The sequence below is a fragment of the Aquarana catesbeiana genome, linkage group LG03 (genome assembly GCF_042186555.1).
Source record: "Aquarana catesbeiana isolate 2022-GZ linkage group LG03, ASM4218655v1, whole genome shotgun sequence".
Taxonomy (NCBI): Eukaryota; Metazoa; Chordata; class Amphibia; order Anura; family Ranidae; genus Aquarana; species Aquarana catesbeiana.
Genome location: NC_133326.1, coordinates 302,571,306 through 302,593,057, shown reverse-complemented (window position 1 = coordinate 302,593,057; position 21,752 = coordinate 302,571,306). Strand labels below are relative to the sequence as shown.

At 45.9% G+C, this 21,752-nt stretch overlaps 10 non-coding genes across 10 annotated transcripts; all 10 read left to right on the top strand.

Annotated features, from left to right (window-relative positions):
• The first annotated feature begins 1,604 nt into the window (after positions 1-1,604).
• Positions 1,605-1,677, top strand: TRNAV-CAC (transfer RNA valine (anticodon CAC)). The gene has a single exon. It is a non-coding gene; the product is annotated as a tRNA-Val (tRNA).
• A 2,169-nt stretch (positions 1,678-3,846) lies between these two features.
• TRNAV-CAC (transfer RNA valine (anticodon CAC)) lies at positions 3,847-3,919 on the top strand. Its single transcript has one exon. It is a non-coding gene; the product is annotated as a tRNA-Val (tRNA).
• Positions 3,920-4,967: 1,048 nt separating this feature from the next.
• TRNAV-CAC (transfer RNA valine (anticodon CAC)) lies at positions 4,968-5,040 on the top strand. The gene has a single exon. It is a non-coding gene; the product is annotated as a tRNA-Val (tRNA).
• A 1,048-nt stretch (positions 5,041-6,088) lies between these two features.
• Positions 6,089-6,161, top strand: TRNAV-CAC (transfer RNA valine (anticodon CAC)). The gene has a single exon. It is a non-coding gene; the product is annotated as a tRNA-Val (tRNA).
• A 3,290-nt stretch (positions 6,162-9,451) lies between these two features.
• Positions 9,452-9,524, top strand: TRNAV-CAC (transfer RNA valine (anticodon CAC)). The gene has a single exon. It is a non-coding gene; the product is annotated as a tRNA-Val (tRNA).
• Positions 9,525-12,814: 3,290 nt separating this feature from the next.
• Positions 12,815-12,887, top strand: TRNAV-CAC (transfer RNA valine (anticodon CAC)). Its single transcript has one exon. It is a non-coding gene; the product is annotated as a tRNA-Val (tRNA).
• Positions 12,888-13,935: 1,048 nt separating this feature from the next.
• TRNAV-CAC (transfer RNA valine (anticodon CAC)) lies at positions 13,936-14,008 on the top strand. Its single transcript has one exon. It is a non-coding gene; the product is annotated as a tRNA-Val (tRNA).
• Positions 14,009-17,298: 3,290 nt separating this feature from the next.
• TRNAV-CAC (transfer RNA valine (anticodon CAC)) lies at positions 17,299-17,371 on the top strand. Its single transcript has one exon. It is a non-coding gene; the product is annotated as a tRNA-Val (tRNA).
• A 1,048-nt stretch (positions 17,372-18,419) lies between these two features.
• Positions 18,420-18,492, top strand: TRNAV-CAC (transfer RNA valine (anticodon CAC)). The gene has a single exon. It is a non-coding gene; the product is annotated as a tRNA-Val (tRNA).
• Positions 18,493-20,661: 2,169 nt separating this feature from the next.
• Positions 20,662-20,734, top strand: TRNAV-CAC (transfer RNA valine (anticodon CAC)). Its single transcript has one exon. It is a non-coding gene; the product is annotated as a tRNA-Val (tRNA).
• The last annotated feature ends 1,018 nt before the right edge of the window (positions 20,735-21,752 follow it).

Below are 21,752 nucleotides of genomic sequence, written 5' to 3'. Positions count from 1 at the left end.
TTTGCAAGGATGGTAAACTGAACTCAGGTTTTTAAATAACCAGAAACAAATAATAGCTAATACGGTGACCCCAACCTCCGACCCTCCAACCGGAAAAGGCCTATCGTGGTGGGTTTCTGTGGTGTAGTGGTTACCACGTTCGCCTCACACACGAAAGGTCCCCAGTTAGAAACCGGGCATAAACACTGTGCACACGCTAGTGCTTTTTGCCACAATGTCGCTTTCATCACCCCCTTTCAAGCATTGTACTTTAGCGTAGACTTTCGGTTTGCAAGGCACAAAAAATCTGCAAGAATGGGTTTCTGTAGTGTAGTGGTTATCACGTTCGCCTAACACGCGAAAGGTCCCCGGTTCGAAACCGGGCAGAAACACTGTGCACGCGCTAGTGCTTTTTGCTACAATATCGCTTTCAGCAACCCTTTTCAAGCATTCTACTTTAGAGTAGACTTTCCACTTGCAAGGCCCAACAAAGCAGCATGAATAGGTTTCTGTAGTGTAGTGGTTATCACGTTCGCCTCACACGCGAAAGGTCCCCGGTTCGAAACCAGGCAGAAACAGTGCTTACCTTTAACTTTTTCACAGTCAGGCACACTCAAAGCTCTTGCCACACCATGCCCCTCTTGCAGCCGTAAGTGAAATCTGCCAATATAAAGCACAGTTTAGGTGCAACACCTTCACTGGGAGCTCTTTTTCTTCACTGTTTATAAGTCGACCAGGAGAAATTGAAGACCCTTGCCTGAAGATGTTAGGTGAGCTGGTTTGCTGGTCCTACACAGGCAAAGTTTTGCTGCAGTGCCTATAGTGCAGACTCTGTAATAGCTGACTAGTAAAACCTGCTGACCATCGCTGTAAGTGTTTAGGAAAACTTGTTTTCTGGACCCAAAGGCAATAGGAATGCGGACTTTGGCTCTCCTGCTTAGTCAGCTGAGTTGGAAAACCTAACGACCATTGGTGTATGTTTTCCTCTGATCTGGTGAGAAAAGTGTGTGGAACAGCTAGAGGTGATATCCATGACTCAGTCTATCTTGCCAGTACTGGCTGTTTTGAGGATGGTATTTGTATCAAGCTAGGCATCTGAAATGGGCTTTCTTCCTTGTTTTCTTCATTACTCAAGAGTATCATTTGCAAGGATGGTAAACTGAACTCAGGTTTTTAAATAACCAGAAACAAATAATAGCTAATACGGTGACCCCAACCTCCGACCCTCCAACCGGAAAAGGCCTATCGTGGTGGGTTTCTGTGGTGTAGTGGTTACCACGTTCGCCTCACACACGAAAGGTCCCCAGTTAGAAACCGGGCATAAACACTGTGCACACGCTAGTGCTTTTTGCCACAATGTCGCTTTCATCACCCCCTTTCAAGCATTGTACTTTAGCGTAGACTTTCGGTTTGCAAGGCACAAAAAATCTGCAAGAATGGGTTTCTGTAGTGTAGTGGTTATCACGTTCGCCTAACACGCGAAAGGCCCCGGTTCGAAACCGGGCAGAAACACTGTGCACACGCTAGTGCTTTTTGCTACAATATCGCTTTCAGCAACCCTTTTCAAGCATTCTACTTTAGAGTAGACTTTCCACTTGCAAGGCCCAACAAAGCAGCATGAATGGGTTTCTGTAGTGTAGTGGTTATCACGTTCGCCTCACATGCGAAAGGTCCCCGGTTCGAAACCGGGCAGAAACAGTGCTTACCTTTAACTTTTTCACAGTCAGGCACACTCAAAGCTCTTGCCACACCATGCCCCTCTTGCAGCCGTAAGTGAAATCTGCCAATATAAAGCACAGTTTAGGTGCAACACCTTCACTGGGAGCTCTTTTTCTTCACTGTTTATAAGTCGACCAGGAGAAATTGAAGACCCTTGCCTGAAGATGTTAGGTGAGCTGGTTTGCTGGTCCTACACAGGCAAAGTTTTGCTGCAGTGCCTATAGTGCAGACTCTGTAATAGCTGACTAGTAAAACCTGCTGACCATCGCTGTAAGTGTTTAGGAAAACTTGTTTTCTGGACCCAAAGGCAATAGGAATGCGGACTTTGGCTCTCCTGCTTAGTCAGCTGAGTTGGAAAACCTAACGACCATTGGTGTATGTTTTCCTCTGATCTGGTGAGAAAAGTGTGTGGAACAGCTAGAGGTGATATCCATGACTCAGTCTATCTTGCCAGTACTGGCTGTTTTGAGGATGGTATTTGTATCAAGCTAGGCATCTGAAATGGGCTTTCTTCCTTGTTTTCTTCATTACTCAAGAGTATCATTTGCAAGGATGGTAAACTGAACTCAGGTTTTTAAATAACCAGAAACAAATAATAGCTAATACGGTGACCCCAACCTCCGACCCTCCAACCGGAAAAGGCCTATCGTGGTGGGTTTCTGTGGTGTAGTGGTTACCACGTTCGCCTCACACACGAAAGGTCCCCAGTTAGAAACCGGGCATAAACACTGTGCACACGCTAGTGCTTTTTGCCACAATGTCGCTTTCATCACCCCCTTTCAAGCATTGTACTTTAGCGTAGACTTTCGGTTTGCAAGGCACAAAAAATCTGCAAGAATGGGTTTCTGTAGTGTAGTGGTTATCACGTTCGCCTAACACGCGAAAGGTCCCCGGTTCGAAACCGGGCAGAAACACTGTGCACGCGCTAGTGCTTTTTGCTACAATATCGCTTTCAGCAACCCTTTTCAAGCATTCTACTTTAGAGTAGACTTTCCACTTGCAAGGCCCAACAAAGCAGCATGAATAGGTTTCTGTAGTGTAGTGGTTATCACGTTCGCCTCACACGCGAAAGGTCCCCGGTTCGAAACCAGGCAGAAACAGTGCTTACCTTTAACTTTTTCACAGTCAGGCACACTCAAAGCTCTTGCCACACCATGCCCCTCTTGCAGCCGTAAGTGAAATCTGCCAATATAAAGCACAGTTTAGGTGCAACACCTTCACTGGGAGCTCTTTTTCTTCACTGTTTATAAGTCGACCAGGAGAAATTGAAGACCCTTGCCTGAAGATGTTAGGTGAGCTGGTTTGCTGGTCCTACACAGGCAAAGTTTTGCTGCAGTGCCTATAGTGCAGACTCTGTAATAGCTGACTAGTAAAACCTGCTGACCATCGCTGTAAGTGTTTAGGAAAACTTGTTTTCTGGACCCAAAGGCAATAGGAATGCGGACTTTGGCTCTCCTGCTTAGTCAGCTGAGTTGGAAAACCTAACGACCATTGGTGTATGTTTTCCTCTGATCTGGTGAGAAAAGTGTGTGGAACAGCTAGAGGTGATATCCATGACTCAGTCTATCTTGCCAGTACTGGCTGTTTTGAGGATGGTATTTGTATCAAGCTAGGCATCTGAAATGGGCTTTCTTCCTTGTTTTCTTCATTACTCAAGAGTATCATTTGCAAGGATGGTAAACTGAACTCAGGTTTTTAAATAACCAGAAACAAATAATAGCTAATACGGTGACCCCAACCTCCGACCCTCCAACCGGAAAAGGCCTATCGTGGTGGGTTTCTGTGGTGTAGTGGTTACCACGTTCGCCTCACACACGAAAGGTCCCCAGTTAGAAACCGGGCATAAACACTGTGCACACGCTAGTGCTTTTTGCCACAATGTCGCTTTCATCACCCCCTTTCAAGCATTGTACTTTAGCGTAGACTTTCGGTTTGCAAGGCACAAAAAATCTGCAAGAATGGGTTTCTGTAGTGTAGTGGTTATCACGTTCGCCTAACACGCGAAAGGTCCCCGGTTCGAAACCGGGCAGAAACACTGTGCACGCGCTAGTGCTTTTTGCTACAATATCGCTTTCAGCAACCCTTTTCAAGCATTCTACTTTAGAGTAGACTTTCCACTTGCAAGGCCCAACAAAGCAGCATGAATAGGTTTCTGTAGTGTAGTGGTTATCACGTTCGCCTCACACGCGAAAGGTCCCCGGTTCGAAACCGGGCAGAAACAGTGCTTACCTTTAACTTTTTCACAGTCAGGCACACTCAAAGCTCTTGCCACACCATGCCCCTCTTGCAGCCGTAAGTGAAATCTGCCAATATAAAGCACAGTTTAGGTGCAACACCTTCACTGGGAGCTCTTTTTCTTCACTGTTTATAAGTCGACCAGGAGAAATTGAAGACCCTTGCCTGAAGATGTTAGGTGAGCTGGTTTGCTGGTCCTACACAGGCAAAGTTTTGCTGCAGTGCCTATAGTGCAGACTCTGTAATAGCTGACTAGTAAAACCTGCTGACCATCGCTGTAAGTGTTTAGGAAAACTTGTTTTCTGGACCCAAAGGCAATAGGAATGCGGACTTTGGCTCTCCTGCTTAGTCAGCTGAGTTGGAAAACCTAACGACCATTGGTGTATGTTTTCCTCTGATCTGGTGAGAAAAGTGTGTGGAACAGCTAGAGGTGATATCCATGACTCAGTCTATCTTGCCAGTACTGGCTGTTTTGAGGATGGTATTTGTATCAAGCTAGGCATCTGAAATGGGCTTTCTTCCTTGTTTTCTTCATTACTCAAGAGTATCATTTGCAAGGATGGTAAACTGAACTCAGGTTTTTAAATAACCAGAAACAAATAATAGCTAATACGGTGACCCCAACCTCCGACCCTCCAACCGGAAAAGGCCTATCGTGGTGGGTTTCTGTGGTGTAGTGGTTACCACGTTCGCCTCACACACGAAAGGTCCCCAGTTAGAAACCGGGCATAAACACTGTGCACACGCTAGTGCTTTTTGCCACAATGTCGCTTTCATCACCCCCTTTCAAGCATTGTACTTTAGCGTAGACTTTCGGTTTGCAAGGCACAAAAAATCTGCAAGAATGGGTTTCTGTAGTGTAGTGGTTATCACGTTCGCCTAACACGCGAAAGGTCCCCGGTTCGAAACCGGGCAGAAACACTGTGCACGCGCTAGTGCTTTTTGCTACAATATCGCTTTCAGCAACCCTTTTCAAGCATTCTACTTTAGAGTAGACTTTCCACTTGCAAGGCCCAACAAAGCAGCATGAATAGGTTTCTGTAGTGTAGTGGTTATCACGTTCGCCTCACACGCGAAAGGTCCCCGGTTCGAAACCGGGCAGAAACAGTGCTTACCTTTAACTTTTTCACAGTCAGGCACACTCAAAGCTCTTGCCACACCATGCCCCTCTTGCAGCCGTAAGTGAAATCTGCCAATATAAAGCACAGTTTAGGTGCAACACCTTCACTGGGAGCTCTTTTTCTTCACTGTTTATAAGTCGACCAGGAGAAATTGAAGACCCTTGCCTGAAGATGTTAGGTGAGCTGGTTTGCTGGTCCTACACAGGCAAAGTTTTGCTGCAGTGCCTATAGTGCAGACTCTGTAATAGCTGACTAGTAAAACCTGCTGACCATCGCTGTAAGTGTTTAGGAAAACTTGTTTTCTGGACCCAAAGGCAATAGGAATGCGGACTTTGGCTCTCCTGCTTAGTCAGCTGAGTTGGAAAACCTAACGACCATTGGTGTATGTTTTCCTCTGATCTGGTGAGAAAAGTGTGTGGAACAGCTAGAGGTGATATCCATGACTCAGTCTATCTTGCCAGTACTGGCTGTTTTGAGGATGGTATTTGTATCAAGCTAGGCATCTGAAATGGGCTTTCTTCCTTGTTTTCTTCATTACTCAAGAGTATCATTTGCAAGGATGGTAAACTGAACTCAGGTTTTTAAATAACCAGAAACAAATAATAGCTAATACGGTGACCCCAACCTCCGACCCTCCAACCGGAAAAGGCCTATCGTGGTGGGTTTCTGTGGTGTAGTGGTTACCACGTTCGCCTCACACACGAAAGGTCCCCAGTTAGAAACCGGGCATAAACACTGTGCACACGCTAGTGCTTTTTGCCACAATGTCGCTTTCATCACCCCCTTTCAAGCATTGTACTTTAGCGTAGACTTTCGGTTTGCAAGGCACAAAAAATCTGCAAGAATGGGTTTCTGTAGTGTAGTGGTTATCACGTTCGCCTAACACGCGAAAGGTCCCCGGTTCGAAACCGGGCAGAAACACTGTGCACGCGCTAGTGCTTTTTGCTACAATATCGCTTTCAGCAACCCTTTTCAAGCATTCTACTTTAGAGTAGACTTTCCACTTGCAAGGCCCAACAAAGCAGCATGAATAGGTTTCTGTAGTGTAGTGGTTATCACGTTCGCCTCACACGCGAAAGGTCCCCGGTTCGAAACCGGGCAGAAACAGTGCTTACCTTTAACTTTTTCACAGTCAGGCACACTCAAAGCTCTTGCCACACCATGCCCCTCTTGCAGCCGTAAGTGAAATCTGCCAATATAAAGCACAGTTTAGGTGCAACACCTTCACTGGGAGCTCTTTTTCTTCACTGTTTATAAGTCGACCAGGAGAAATTGAAGACCCTTGCCTGAAGATGTTAGGTGAGCTGGTTTGCTGGTCCTACACAGGCAAAGTTTTGCTGCAGTGCCTATAGTGCAGACTCTGTAATAGCTGACTAGTAAAACCTGCTGACCATCGCTGTAAGTGTTTAGGAAAACTTGTTTTCTGGACCCAAAGGCAATAGGAATGCGGACTTTGGCTCTCCTGCTTAGTCAGCTGAGTTGGAAAACCTAACGACCATTGGTGTATGTTTTCCTCTGATCTGGTGAGAAAAGTGTGTGGAACAGCTAGAGGTGATATCCATGACTCAGTCTATCTTGCCAGTACTGGCTGTTTTGAGGATGGTATTTGTATCAAGCTAGGCATCTGAAATGGGCTTTCTTCCTTGTTTTCTTCATTACTCAAGAGTATCATTTGCAAGGATGGTAAACTGAACTCAGGTTTTTAAATAACCAGAAACAAATAATAGCTAATACGGTGACCCCAACCTCCGACCCTCCAACCGGAAAAGGCCTATCGTGGTGGGTTTCTGTGGTGTAGTGGTTACCACGTTCGCCTCACACACGAAAGGTCCCCAGTTAGAAACCGGGCATAAACACTGTGCACACGCTAGTGCTTTTTGCCACAATGTCGCTTTCATCACCCCCTTTCAAGCATTGTACTTTAGCGTAGACTTTCGGTTTGCAAGGCACAAAAAATCTGCAAGAATGGGTTTCTGTAGTGTAGTGGTTATCACGTTCGCCTAACACGCGAAAGGTCCCCGGTTCGAAACCGGGCAGAAACACTGTGCACGCGCTAGTGCTTTTTGCTACAATATCGCTTTCAGCAACCCTTTTCAAGCATTCTACTTTAGAGTAGACTTTCCACTTGCAAGGCCCAACAAAGCAGCATGAATAGGTTTCTGTAGTGTAGTGGTTATCACGTTCGCCTCACACGCGAAAGGTCCCCGGTTCGAAACCAGGCAGAAACAGTGCTTACCTTTAACTTTTTCACAGTCAGGCACACTCAAAGCTCTTGCCACACCATGCCCCTCTTGCAGCCGTAAGTGAAATCTGCCAATATAAAGCACAGTTTAGGTGCAACACCTTCACTGGGAGCTCTTTTTCTTCACTGTTTATAAGTCGACCAGGAGAAATTGAAGACCCTTGCCTGAAGATGTTAGGTGAGCTGGTTTGCTGGTCCTACACAGGCAAAGTTTTGCTGCAGTGCCTATAGTGCAGACTCTGTAATAGCTGACTAGTAAAACCTGCTGACCATCGCTGTAAGTGTTTAGGAAAACTTGTTTTCTGGACCCAAAGGCAATAGGAATGCGGACTTTGGCTCTCCTGCTTAGTCAGCTGAGTTGGAAAACCTAACGACCATTGGTGTATGTTTTCCTCTGATCTGGTGAGAAAAGTGTGTGGAACAGCTAGAGGTGATATCCATGACTCAGTCTATCTTGCCAGTACTGGCTGTTTTGAGGATGGTATTTGTATCAAGCTAGGCATCTGAAATGGGCTTTCTTCCTTGTTTTCTTCATTACTCAAGAGTATCATTTGCAAGGATGGTAAACTGAACTCAGGTTTTTAAATAACCAGAAACAAATAATAGCTAATACGGTGACCCCAACCTCCGACCCTCCAACCGGAAAAGGCCTATCGTGGTGGGTTTCTGTGGTGTAGTGGTTACCACGTTCGCCTCACACACGAAAGGTCCCCAGTTAGAAACCGGGCATAAACACTGTGCACACGCTAGTGCTTTTTGCCACAATGTCGCTTTCATCACCCCCTTTCAAGCATTGTACTTTAGCGTAGACTTTCGGTTTGCAAGGCACAAAAAATCTGCAAGAATGGGTTTCTGTAGTGTAGTGGTTATCACGTTCGCCTAACACGCGAAAGGTCCCCGGTTCGAAACCGGGCAGAAACACTGTGCACGCGCTAGTGCTTTTTGCTACAATATCGCTTTCAGCAACCCTTTTCAAGCATTCTACTTTAGAGTAGACTTTCCACTTGCAAGGCCCAACAAAGCAGCATGAATAGGTTTCTGTAGTGTAGTGGTTATCACGTTCGCCTCACACGCGAAAGGTCCCCGGTTCGAAACCAGGCAGAAACAGTGCTTACCTTTAACTTTTTCACAGTCAGGCACACTCAAAGCTCTTGCCACACCATGCCCCTCTTGCAGCCGTAAGTGAAATCTGCCAATATAAAGCACAGTTTAGGTGCAACACCTTCACTGGGAGCTCTTTTTCTTCACTGTTTATAAGTCGACCAGGAGAAATTGAAGACCCTTGCCTGAAGATGTTAGGTGAGCTGGTTTGCTGGTCCTACACAGGCAAAGTTTTGCTGCAGTGCCTATAGTGCAGACTCTGTAATAGCTGACTAGTAAAACCTGCTGACCATCGCTGTAAGTGTTTAGGAAAACTTGTTTTCTGGACCCAAAGGCAATAGGAATGCGGACTTTGGCTCTCCTGCTTAGTCAGCTGAGTTGGAAAACCTAACGACCATTGGTGTATGTTTTCCTCTGATCTGGTGAGAAAAGTGTGTGGAACAGCTAGAGGTGATATCCATGACTCAGTCTATCTTGCCAGTACTGGCTGTTTTGAGGATGGTATTTGTATCAAGCTAGGCATCTGAAATGGGCTTTCTTCCTTGTTTTCTTCATTACTCAAGAGTATCATTTGCAAGGATGGTAAACTGAACTCAGGTTTTTAAATAACCAGAAACAAATAATAGCTAATACGGTGACCCCAACCTCCGACCCTCCAACCGGAAAAGGCCTATCGTGGTGGGTTTCTGTGGTGTAGTGGTTACCACGTTCGCCTCACACACGAAAGGTCCCCAGTTAGAAACCGGGCATAAACACTGTGCACACGCTAGTGCTTTTTGCCACAATGTCGCTTTCATCACCCCCTTTCAAGCATTGTACTTTAGCGTAGACTTTCGGTTTGCAAGGCACAAAAAATCTGCAAGAATGGGTTTCTGTAGTGTAGTGGTTATCACGTTCGCCTAACACGCGAAAGGTCCCCGGTTCGAAACCGGGCAGAAACACTGTGCACGCGCTAGTGCTTTTTGCTACAATATCGCTTTCAGCAACCCTTTTCAAGCATTCTACTTTAGAGTAGACTTTCCACTTGCAAGGCCCAACAAAGCAGCATGAATAGGTTTCTGTAGTGTAGTGGTTATCACGTTCGCCTCACACGCGAAAGGTCCCCGGTTCGAAACCGGGCAGAAACAGTGCTTACCTTTAACTTTTTCACAGTCAGGCACACTCAAAGCTCTTGCCACACCATGCCCCTCTTGCAGCCGTAAGTGAAATCTGCCAATATAAAGCACAGTTTAGGTGCAACACCTTCACTGGGAGCTCTTTTTCTTCACTGTTTATAAGTCGACCAGGAGAAATTGAAGACCCTTGCCTGAAGATGTTAGGTGAGCTGGTTTGCTGGTCCTACACAGGCAAAGTTTTGCTGCAGTGCCTATAGTGCAGACTCTGTAATAGCTGACTAGTAAAACCTGCTGACCATCGCTGTAAGTGTTTAGGAAAACTTGTTTTCTGGACCCAAAGGCAATAGGAATGCGGACTTTGGCTCTCCTGCTTAGTCAGCTGAGTTGGAAAACCTAACGACCATTGGTGTATGTTTTCCTCTGATCTGGTGAGAAAAGTGTGTGGAACAGCTAGAGGTGATATCCATGACTCAGTCTATCTTGCCAGTACTGGCTGTTTTGAGGATGGTATTTGTATCAAGCTAGGCATCTGAAATGGGCTTTCTTCCTTGTTTTCTTCATTACTCAAGAGTATCATTTGCAAGGATGGTAAACTGAACTCAGGTTTTTAAATAACCAGAAACAAATAATAGCTAATACGGTGACCCCAACCTCCGACCCTCCAACCGGAAAAGGCCTATCGTGGTGGGTTTCTGTGGTGTAGTGGTTACCACGTTCGCCTCACACACGAAAGGTCCCCAGTTAGAAACCGGGCATAAACACTGTGCACACGCTAGTGCTTTTTGCCACAATGTCGCTTTCATCACCCCCTTTCAAGCATTGTACTTTAGCGTAGACTTTCGGTTTGCAAGGCACAAAAAATCTGCAAGAATGGGTTTCTGTAGTGTAGTGGTTATCACGTTCGCCTAACACGCGAAAGGTCCCCGGTTCGAAACCGGGCAGAAACACTGTGCACGCGCTAGTGCTTTTTGCTACAATATCGCTTTCAGCAACCCTTTTCAAGCATTCTACTTTAGAGTAGACTTTCCACTTGCAAGGCCCAACAAAGCAGCATGAATAGGTTTCTGTAGTGTAGTGGTTATCACGTTCGCCTCACACGCGAAAGGTCCCCGGTTCGAAACCAGGCAGAAACAGTGCTTACCTTTAACTTTTTCACAGTCAGGCACACTCAAAGCTCTTGCCACACCATGCCCCTCTTGCAGCCGTAAGTGAAATCTGCCAATATAAAGCACAGTTTAGGTGCAACACCTTCACTGGGAGCTCTTTTTCTTCACTGTTTATAAGTCGACCAGGAGAAATTGAAGACCCTTGCCTGAAGATGTTAGGTGAGCTGGTTTGCTGGTCCTACACAGGCAAAGTTTTGCTGCAGTGCCTATAGTGCAGACTCTGTAATAGCTGACTAGTAAAACCTGCTGACCATCGCTGTAAGTGTTTAGGAAAACTTGTTTTCTGGACCCAAAGGCAATAGGAATGCGGACTTTGGCTCTCCTGCTTAGTCAGCTGAGTTGGAAAACCTAACGACCATTGGTGTATGTTTTCCTCTGATCTGGTGAGAAAAGTGTGTGGAACAGCTAGAGGTGATATCCATGACTCAGTCTATCTTGCCAGTACTGGCTGTTTTGAGGATGGTATTTGTATCAAGCTAGGCATCTGAAATGGGCTTTCTTCCTTGTTTTCTTCATTACTCAAGAGTATCATTTGCAAGGATGGTAAACTGAACTCAGGTTTTTAAATAACCAGAAACAAATAATAGCTAATACGGTGACCCCAACCTCCGACCCTCCAACCGGAAAAGGCCTATCGTGGTGGGTTTCTGTGGTGTAGTGGTTACCACGTTCGCCTCACACACGAAAGGTCCCCAGTTAGAAACCGGGCATAAACACTGTGCACACGCTAGTGCTTTTTGCCACAATGTCGCTTTCATCACCCCCTTTCAAGCATTGTACTTTAGCGTAGACTTTCGGTTTGCAAGGCACAAAAAATCTGCAAGAATGGGTTTCTGTAGTGTAGTGGTTATCACGTTCGCCTAACACGCGAAAGGTCCCCGGTTCGAAACCGGGCAGAAACACTGTGCACGCGCTAGTGCTTTTTGCTACAATATCGCTTTCAGCAACCCTTTTCAAGCATTCTACTTTAGAGTAGACTTTCCACTTGCAAGGCCCAACAAAGCAGCATGAATAGGTTTCTGTAGTGTAGTGGTTATCACGTTCGCCTCACACGCGAAAGGTCCCCGGTTCGAAACCAGGCAGAAACAGTGCTTACCTTTAACTTTTTCACAGTCAGGCACACTCAAAGCTCTTGCCACACCATGCCCCTCTTGCAGCCGTAAGTGAAATCTGCCAATATAAAGCACAGTTTAGGTGCAACACCTTCACTGGGAGCTCTTTTTCTTCACTGTTTATAAGTCGACCAGGAGAAATTGAAGACCCTTGCCTGAAGATGTTAGGTGAGCTGGTTTGCTGGTCCTACACAGGCAAAGTTTTGCTGCAGTGCCTATAGTGCAGACTCTGTAATAGCTGACTAGTAAAACCTGCTGACCATCGCTGTAAGTGTTTAGGAAAACTTGTTTTCTGGACCCAAAGGCAATAGGAATGCGGACTTTGGCTCTCCTGCTTAGTCAGCTGAGTTGGAAAACCTAACGACCATTGGTGTATGTTTTCCTCTGATCTGGTGAGAAAAGTGTGTGGAACAGCTAGAGGTGATATCCATGACTCAGTCTATCTTGCCAGTACTGGCTGTTTTGAGGATGGTATTTGTATCAAGCTAGGCATCTGAAATGGGCTTTCTTCCTTGTTTTCTTCATTACTCAAGAGTATCATTTGCAAGGATGGTAAACTGAACTCAGGTTTTTAAATAACCAGAAACAAATAATAGCTAATACGGTGACCCCAACCTCCGACCCTCCAACCGGAAAAGGCCTATCGTGGTGGGTTTCTGTGGTGTAGTGGTTACCACGTTCGCCTCACACACGAAAGGTCCCCAGTTAGAAACCGGGCATAAACACTGTGCACACGCTAGTGCTTTTTGCCACAATGTCGCTTTCATCACCCCCTTTCAAGCATTGTACTTTAGCGTAGACTTTCGGTTTGCAAGGCACAAAAAATCTGCAAGAATGGGTTTCTGTAGTGTAGTGGTTATCACGTTCGCCTAACACGCGAAAGGTCCCCGGTTCGAAACCGGGCAGAAACACTGTGCACGCGCTAGTGCTTTTTGCTACAATATCGCTTTCAGCAACCCTTTTCAAGCATTCTACTTTAGAGTAGACTTTCCACTTGCAAGGCCCAACAAAGCAGCATGAATAGGTTTCTGTAGTGTAGTGGTTATCACGTTCGCCTCACACGCGAAAGGTCCCCGGTTCGAAACCGGGCAGAAACAGTGCTTACCTTTAACTTTTTCACAGTCAGGCACACTCAAAGCTCTTGCCACACCATGCCCCTCTTGCAGCCGTAAGTGAAATCTGCCAATATAAAGCACAGTTTAGGTGCAACACCTTCACTGGGAGCTCTTTTTCTTCACTGTTTATAAGTCGACCAGGAGAAATTGAAGACCCTTGCCTGAAGATGTTAGGTGAGCTGGTTTGCTGGTCCTACACAGGCAAAGTTTTGCTGCAGTGCCTATAGTGCAGACTCTGTAATAGCTGACTAGTAAAACCTGCTGACCATCGCTGTAAGTGTTTAGGAAAACTTGTTTTCTGGACCCAAAGGCAATAGGAATGCGGACTTTGGCTCTCCTGCTTAGTCAGCTGAGTTGGAAAACCTAACGACCATTGGTGTATGTTTTCCTCTGATCTGGTGAGAAAAGTGTGTGGAACAGCTAGAGGTGATATCCATGACTCAGTCTATCTTGCCAGTACTGGCTGTTTTGAGGATGGTATTTGTATCAAGCTAGGCATCTGAAATGGGCTTTCTTCCTTGTTTTCTTCATTACTCAAGAGTATCATTTGCAAGGATGGTAAACTGAACTCAGGTTTTTAAATAACCAGAAACAAATAATAGCTAATACGGTGACCCCAACCTCCGACCCTCCAACCGGAAAAGGCCTATCGTGGTGGGTTTCTGTGGTGTAGTGGTTACCACGTTCGCCTCACACACGAAAGGTCCCCAGTTAGAAACCGGGCATAAACACTGTGCACACGCTAGTGCTTTTTGCCACAATGTCGCTTTCATCACCCCCTTTCAAGCATTGTACTTTAGCGTAGACTTTCGGTTTGCAAGGCACAAAAAATCTGCAAGAATGGGTTTCTGTAGTGTAGTGGTTATCACGTTCGCCTAACACGCGAAAGGTCCCCGGTTCGAAACCGGGCAGAAACACTGTGCACGCGCTAGTGCTTTTTGCTACAATATCGCTTTCAGCAACCCTTTTAAAGCATTCTACTTTAGAGTAGACTTTCCACTTGCAAGGCCCAACAAAGCAGCATGAATAGGTTTCTGTAGTGTAGTGGTTATCACGTTCGCCTCACACGCGAAAGGTCCCCGGTTCGAAACCGGGCAGAAACAGTGCTTACCTTTAACTTTTTCACAGTCAGGCACACTCAAAGCTCTTGCCACACCATGCCCCTCTTGCAGCCGTAAGTGAAATCTGCCAATATAAAGCACAGTTTAGGTGCAACACCTTCACTGGGAGCTCTTTTTCTTCACTGTTTATAAGTCGACCAGGAGAAATTGAAGACCCTTGCCTGAAGATGTTAGGTGAGCTGGTTTGCTGGTCCTACACAGGCAAAGTTTTGCTGCAGTGCCTATAGTGCAGACTCTGTAATAGCTGACTAGTAAAACCTGCTGACCATCGCTGTAAGTGTTTAGGAAAACTTGTTTTCTGGACCCAAAGGCAATAGGAATGCGGACTTTGGCTCTCCTGCTTAGTCAGCTGAGTTGGAAAACCTAACGACCATTGGTGTATGTTTTCCTCTGATCTGGTGAGAAAAGTGTGTGGAACAGCTAGAGGTGATATCCATGACTCAGTCTATCTTGCCAGTACTGGCTGTTTTGAGGATGGTATTTGTATCAAGCTAGGCATCTGAAATGGGCTTTCTTCCTTGTTTTCTTCATTACTCAAGAGTATCATTTGCAAGGATGGTAAACTGAACTCAGGTTTTTAAATAACCAGAAACAAATAATAGCTAATACGGTGACCCCAACCTCCGACCCTCCAACCGGAAAAGGCCTATCGTGGTGGGTTTCTGTGGTGTAGTGGTTACCACGTTCGCCTCACACACGAAAGGTCCCCAGTTAGAAACCGGGCATAAACACTGTGCACACGCTAGTGCTTTTTGCCACAATGTCGCTTTCATCACCCCCTTTCAAGCATTGTACTTTAGCGTAGACTTTCGGTTTGCAAGGCACAAAAAATCTGCAAGAATGGGTTTCTGTAGTGTAGTGGTTATCACGTTCGCCTAACACGCGAAAGGTCCCCGGTTCGAAACCGGGCAGAAACACTGTGCACGCGCTAGTGCTTTTTGCTACAATATCGCTTTCAGCAACCCTTTTCAAGCATTCTACTTTAGAGTAGACTTTCCACTTGCAAGGCCCAACAAAGCAGCATGAATAGGTTTCTGTAGTGTAGTGGTTATCACGTTCGCCTCACACGCGAAAGGTCCCCGGTTCGAAACCAGGCAGAAACAGTGCTTACCTTTAACTTTTTCACAGTCAGGCACACTCAAAGCTCTTGCCACACCATGCCCCTCTTGCAGCCGTAAGTGAAATCTGCCAATATAAAGCACAGTTTAGGTGCAACACCTTCACTGGGAGCTCTTTTTCTTCACTGTTTATAAGTCGACCAGGAGAAATTGAAGACCCTTGCCTGAAGATGTTAGGTGAGCTGGTTTGCTGGTCCTACACAGGCAAAGTTTTGCTGCAGTGCCTATAGTGCAGACTCTGTAATAGCTGACTAGTAAAACCTGCTGACCATCGCTGTAAGTGTTTAGGAAAACTTGTTTTCTGGACCCAAAGGCAATAGGAATGCGGACTTTGGCTCTCCTGCTTAGTCAGCTGAGTTGGAAAACCTAACGACCATTGGTGTATGTTTTCCTCTGATCTGGTGAGAAAAGTGTGTGGAACAGCTAGAGGTGATATCCATGACTCAGTCTATCTTGCCAGTACTGGCTGTTTTGAGGATGGTATTTGTATCAAGCTAGGCATCTGAAATGGGCTTTCTTCCTTGTTTTCTTCATTACTCAAGAGTATCATTTGCAAGGATGGTAAACTGAACTCAGGTTTTTAAATAACCAGAAACAAATAATAGCTAATACGGTGACCCCAACCTCCGACCCTCCAACCGGAAAAGGCCTATCGTGGTGGGTTTCTGTGGTGTAGTGGTTACCACGTTCGCCTCACACACGAAAGGTCCCCAGTTAGAAACCGGGCATAAACACTGTGCACACGCTAGTGCTTTTTGCCACAATGTCGCTTTCATCACCCCCTTTCAAGCATTGTACTTTAGCGTAGACTTTCGGTTTGCAAGGCACAAAAAATCTGCAAGAATGGGTTTCTGTAGTGTAGTGGTTATCACGTTCGCCTAACACGCGAAAGGTCCCCGGTTCGAAACCGGGCAGAAACACTGTGCACGCGCTAGTGCTTTTTGCTACAATATCGCTTTCAGCAACCCTTTTCAAGCATTCTACTTTAGAGTAGACTTTCCACTTGCAAGGCCCAACAAAGCAGCATGAATAGGTTTCTGTAGTGTAGTGGTTATCACGTTCGCCTCACACGCGAAAGGTCCCCGGTTCGAAACCAGGCAGAAACAGTGCTTACCTTTAACTTTTTCACAGTCAGGCACACTCAAAGCTCTTGCCACACCATGCCCCTCTTGCAGCCGTAAGTGAAATCTGCCAATATAAAGCACAGTTTAGGTGCAACACCTTCACTGGGAGCTCTTTTTCTTCACTGTTTATAAGTCGACCAGGAGAAATTGAAGACCCTTGCCTGAAGATGTTAGGTGAGCTGGTTTGCTGGTCCTACACAGGCAAAGTTTTGCTGCAGTGCCTATAGTGCAGACTCTGTAATAGCTGACTAGTAAAACCTGCTGACCATCGCTGTAAGTGTTTAGGAAAACTTGTTTTCTGGACCCAAAGGCAATAGGAATGCGGACTTTGGCTCTCCTGCTTAGTCAGCTGAGTTGGAAAACCTAACGACCATTGGTGTATGTTTTCCTCTGATCTGGTGAGAAAAGTGTGTGGAACAGCTAGAGGTGATATCCATGACTCAGTCTATCTTGCCAGTACTGGCTGTTTTGAGGATGGTATTTGTATCAAGCTAGGCATCTGAAATGGGCTTTCTTCCTTGTTTTCTTCATTACTCAAGAGTATCATTTGCAAGGATGGTAAACTGAACTCAGGTTTTTAAATAACCAGAAACAAATAATAGCTAATACGGTGACCCCAACCTCCGACCCTCCAACCGGAAAAGGCCTATCGTGGTGGGTTTCTGTGGTGTAGTGGTTACCACGTTCGCCTCACACACGAAAGGTCCCCAGTTAGAAACCGGGCATAAACACTGTGCACACGCTAGTGCTTTTTGCCACAATGTCGCTTTCATCACCCCCTTTCAAGCATTGTACTTTAGCGTAGACTTTCGGTTTGCAAGGCACAAAAAATCTGCAAGAATGGGTTTCTGTAGTGTAGTGGTTATCACGTTCGCCTAACACGCGAAAGGTCCCCGGTTCGAAACCGGGCAGAAACACTGTGCACGCGCTAGTGCTTTTTGCTACAATATCGCTTTCAGCAACCCTTTTCAAGCATTCTACTTTAGAGTAGACTTTCCACTTGCAAGGCCCAACAAAGCAGCATGAATAGGTTTCTGTAGTGTAGTGGTTATCACGTTCGCCTCACACGCGAAAGGTCCCCGGTTCGAAACCGGGCAGAAACAGTGCTTACCTTTAACTTTTTCACAGTCAGGCACACTCAAAGCTCTTGCCACACCATGCCCCTCTTGCAGCCGTAAGTGAAATCTGCCAATATAAAGCACAGTTTAGGTGCAACACCTTCACTGGGAGCTCTTTTTCTTCACTGTTTATAAGTCGACCAGGAGAAATTGAAGACCCTTGCCTGAAGATGTTAGGTGAGCTGGTTTGCTGGTCCTACACAGGCAAAGTTTTGCTGCAGTGCCTATAGTGCAGACTCTGTAATAGCTGACTAGTAAAACCTGCTGACCATCGCTGTAAGTGTTTAGGAAAACTTGTTTTCTGGACCCAAAGGCAATAGGAATGCGGACTTTGGCTCTCCTGCTTAGTCAGCTGAGTTGGAAAACCTAACGACCATTGGTGTATGTTTTCCTCTGATCTGGTGAGAAAAGTGTGTGGAACAGCTAGAGGTGATATCCATGACTCAGTCTATCTTGCCAGTACTGGCTGTTTTGAGGATGGTATTTGTATCAAGCTAGGCATCTGAAATGGGCTTTCTTCCTTGTTTTCTTCATTACTCAAGAGTATCATTTGCAAGGATGGTAAACTGAACTCAGGTTTTTAAATAACCAGAAACAAATAATAGCTAATACGGTGACCCCAACCTCCGACCCTCCAACCGGAAAAGGCCTATCGTGGTGGGTTTCTGTGGTGTAGTGGTTACCACGTTCGCCTCACACACGAAAGGTCCCCAGTTAGAAACCGGGCATAAACACTGTGCACACGCTAGTGCTTTTTGCCACAATGTCGCTTTCATCACCCCCTTTCAAGCATTGTACTTTAGCGTAGACTTTCGGTTTGCAAGGCACAAAAAATCTGCAAGAATGGGTTTCTGTAGTGTAGTGGTTATCACGTTCGCCTAACACGCGAAAGGTCCCCGGTTCGAAACCGGGCAGAAACACTGTGCACGCGCTAGTGCTTTTTGCTACAATATCGCTTTCAGCAACCCTTTTAAAGCATTCTACTTTAGAGTAGACTTTCCACTTGCAAGGCCCAACAAAGCAGCATGAATAGGTTTCTGTAGTGTAGTGGTTATCACGTTCGCCTCACACGCGAAAGGTCCCCGGTTCGAAACCGGGCAGAAACAGTGCTTACCTTTAACTTTTTCACAGTCAGGCACACTCAAAGCTCTTGCCACACCATGCCCCTCTTGCAGCCGTAAGTGAAATCTGCCAATATAAAGCACAGTTTAGGTGCAACACCTTCACTGGGAGCTCTTTTTCTTCACTGTTTATAAGTCGACCAGGAGAAATTGAAGACCCTTGCCTGAAGATGTTAGGTGAGCTGGTTTGCTGGTCCTACACAGGCAAAGTTTTGCTGCAGTGCCTATAGTGCAGACTCTGTAATAGCTGACTAGTAAAACCTGCTGACCATCGCTGTAAGTGTTTAGGAAAACTTGTTTTCTGGACCCAAAGGCAATAGGAATGCGGACTTTGGCTCTCCTGCTTAGTCAGCTGAGTTGGAAAACCTAACGACCATTGGTGTATGTTTTCCTCTGATCTGGTGAGAAAAGTGTGTGGAACAGCTAGAGGTGATATCCATGACTCAGTCTATCTTGCCAGTACTGGCTGTTTTGAGGATGGTATTTGTATCAAGCTAGGCATCTGAAATGGGCTTTCTTCCTTGTTTTCTTCATTACTCAAGAGTATCATTTGCAAGGATGGTAAACTGAACTCAGGTTTTTAAATAACCAGAAACAAATAATAGCTAATACGGTGACCCCAACCTCCGACCCTCCAACCGGAAAAGGCCTATCGTGGTGGGTTTCTGTGGTGTAGTGGTTACCACGTTCGCCTCACACACGAAAGGTCCCCAGTTAGAAACCGGGCATAAACACTGTGCACACGCTAGTGCTTTTTGCCACAATGTCGCTTTCATCACCCCCTTTCAAGCATTGTACTTTAGCGTAGACTTTCGGTTTGCAAGGCACAAAAAATATGCAAGAATGGGTTTCTGTAGTGTAGTGGTTATCACGTTCGCCTAACACGCGAAAGGTCCCCGGTTCGAAACCGGGCAGAAACACTGTGCACACGCTAGTGCTTTTTGCTACAATATCGCTTTCAGCAACCCTTTTCAAGCATTCTACTTTAGAGTAGACTTTCCACTTGCAAGGCCCAACAAAGCAGCATGAATAGGTTTCTGTAGTGTAGTGGTTATCACGTTTGCCTCACACGCGAAAGGTCCCCGGTTCGAAACCGGGCAGAAACAGTGCTTACCTTTAACTTTTTCACAGTCAGGCACACTCAAAGCTCTTGCCACACCATGCCCCTCTTGCAGCCGTAAGTGAAATCTGCCAATATAAAGCACAGTTTAGGTGCAACACCTTCACTGGGAGCTCTTTTTCTTCACTGTTTATAAGTCGACCAGGAGAAATTGAAGACCCTTGCCTGAAGATGTTAGGTGAGCTGGTTTGCTGGTCCTACACAGGCAAAGTTTTGCTGCAGTGCCTATAGTGCAGACTCTGTAATAGCTGACTAGTAAAACCTGCTGACCATCGCTGTAAGTGTTTAGGAAAACTTGTTTTCTGGACCCAAAGGCAATAGGAATGCGGACTTTGGCTCTCCTGCTTAGTCAGCTGAGTTGGAAAACCTAACGACCATTGGTGTATGTTTTCCTCTGATCTGGTGAGAAAAGTGTGTGGAACAGCTAGAGGTGATATCCATGACTCAGTCTATCTTGCCAGTACTGGCTGTTTTGAGGATGGTATTTGTATCAAGCTAGGCATCTGAAATGGGCTTTCTTCCTTGTTTTCTTCATTACTCAAGAGTATCATTTGCAAGGATGGTAAACTGAACTCAGGTTTTTAAATAACCAGAAACAAATAATAGCTAATACGGTGACCCCAACCTCCGACCCTCCAACCGGAAAAGGCCTATCGTGGTGGGTTTCTGTGGTGTAGTGGTTACCACGTTCGCCTCACACACGAAAGGTCCCCAGTTAGAAACCGGGCATAAACACTGTGCACACGCTAGTGCTTTTTGCCACAATGTCGCTTTCATCACCCCCTTTCAAGCATTGTACTTTAGCGTAGACTTTCGGTTTGCAAGGCACAAAAAATCTGCAAGAATGGGTTTCTGTAGTGTAGTGGTTATCACGTTCGCCTAACACGCGAAAGGTCCCCGGTTCGAAACCGGGCAGAAACACTGTGCACGCGCTAGTGCTTTTTGCTACAATATCGCTTTCAGCAACCCTTTTCAAGCATTCTACTTTAGAGTAGACTTTCCACTTGCAAGGCCCAACAAAGCAGCATGAATAGGTTTCTGTAGTGTAGTGGTTATCACGTTCGCCTCACACGCGAAAGGTCCCCGGTTCGAAACCGGGCAGAAACAGTGCTTACCTTTAACTTTTTCACAGTCAGGCACACTCAAAGCTCTTGCCACACCATGCCCCTCTTGCAGCCGTAAGTGAAATCTGCCAATATAAAGCACAGTTTAGGTGCAACACCTTCACTGGGAGCTCTTTTTCTTCACTGTTTATAAGTCGACCAGGAGAAATTGAAGACCCTTGCCTGAAGATGTTAGGTGAGCTGGTTTGCTGGTCCTACACAGGCAAAGTTTTGCTGCAGTGCCTATAGTGCAGACTCTGTAATAGCTGACTAGTAAAACCTGCTGACCATCGCTGTAAGTGTTTAGGAAAACTTGTTTTCTGGACCCAAAGGCAATAGGAATGCGGACTTTGGCTCTCCTGCTTAGTCAGCTGAGTTGGAAAACCTAACGACCATTGGTGTATGTTTTCCTCTGATCTGGTGAGAAAAGTGTGTGGAACAGCTAGAGGTGATATCCATGACTCAGTCTATCTTGCCAGTACTGGCTGTTTTGAGGATGGTATTTGTATCAAGCTAGGCATCTGAAATGGGCTTTCTTCCTTGTTTTCTTCATTACTCAAGAGTATCATTTGCAAGGATGGTAAACTGAACTCAGGTTTTTAAATAACCAGAAACAAATAATAGCTAATACGGTGACCCCAACCTCCGACCCTCCAACCGGAAAAGGCCTATCGTGGTGGGTTTCTGTGGTGTAGTGGTTACCACGTTCGCCTCACACACGAAAGGTCCCCAGTTAGAAACCGGGCATAAACACTGTGCACACGCTAGTGCTTTTTGCCACAATGTCGCTTTCATCACCCCCTTTCAAGCATTGTACTTTAGCGTAGACTTTCGGTTTGCAAGGCACAAAAAATCTGCAAGAATGGGTTTCTGTAGTGTAGTGGTTATCACGTTCGCCTAACACGCGAAAGGTCCCCGGTTCGAAACCGGGCAGAAACACTGTGCACGCGCTAGTGCTTTTTGCTACAATATCGCTTTCAGCAACCCTTTTAAAGCATTCTACTTTAGAGTAGACTTTCCAC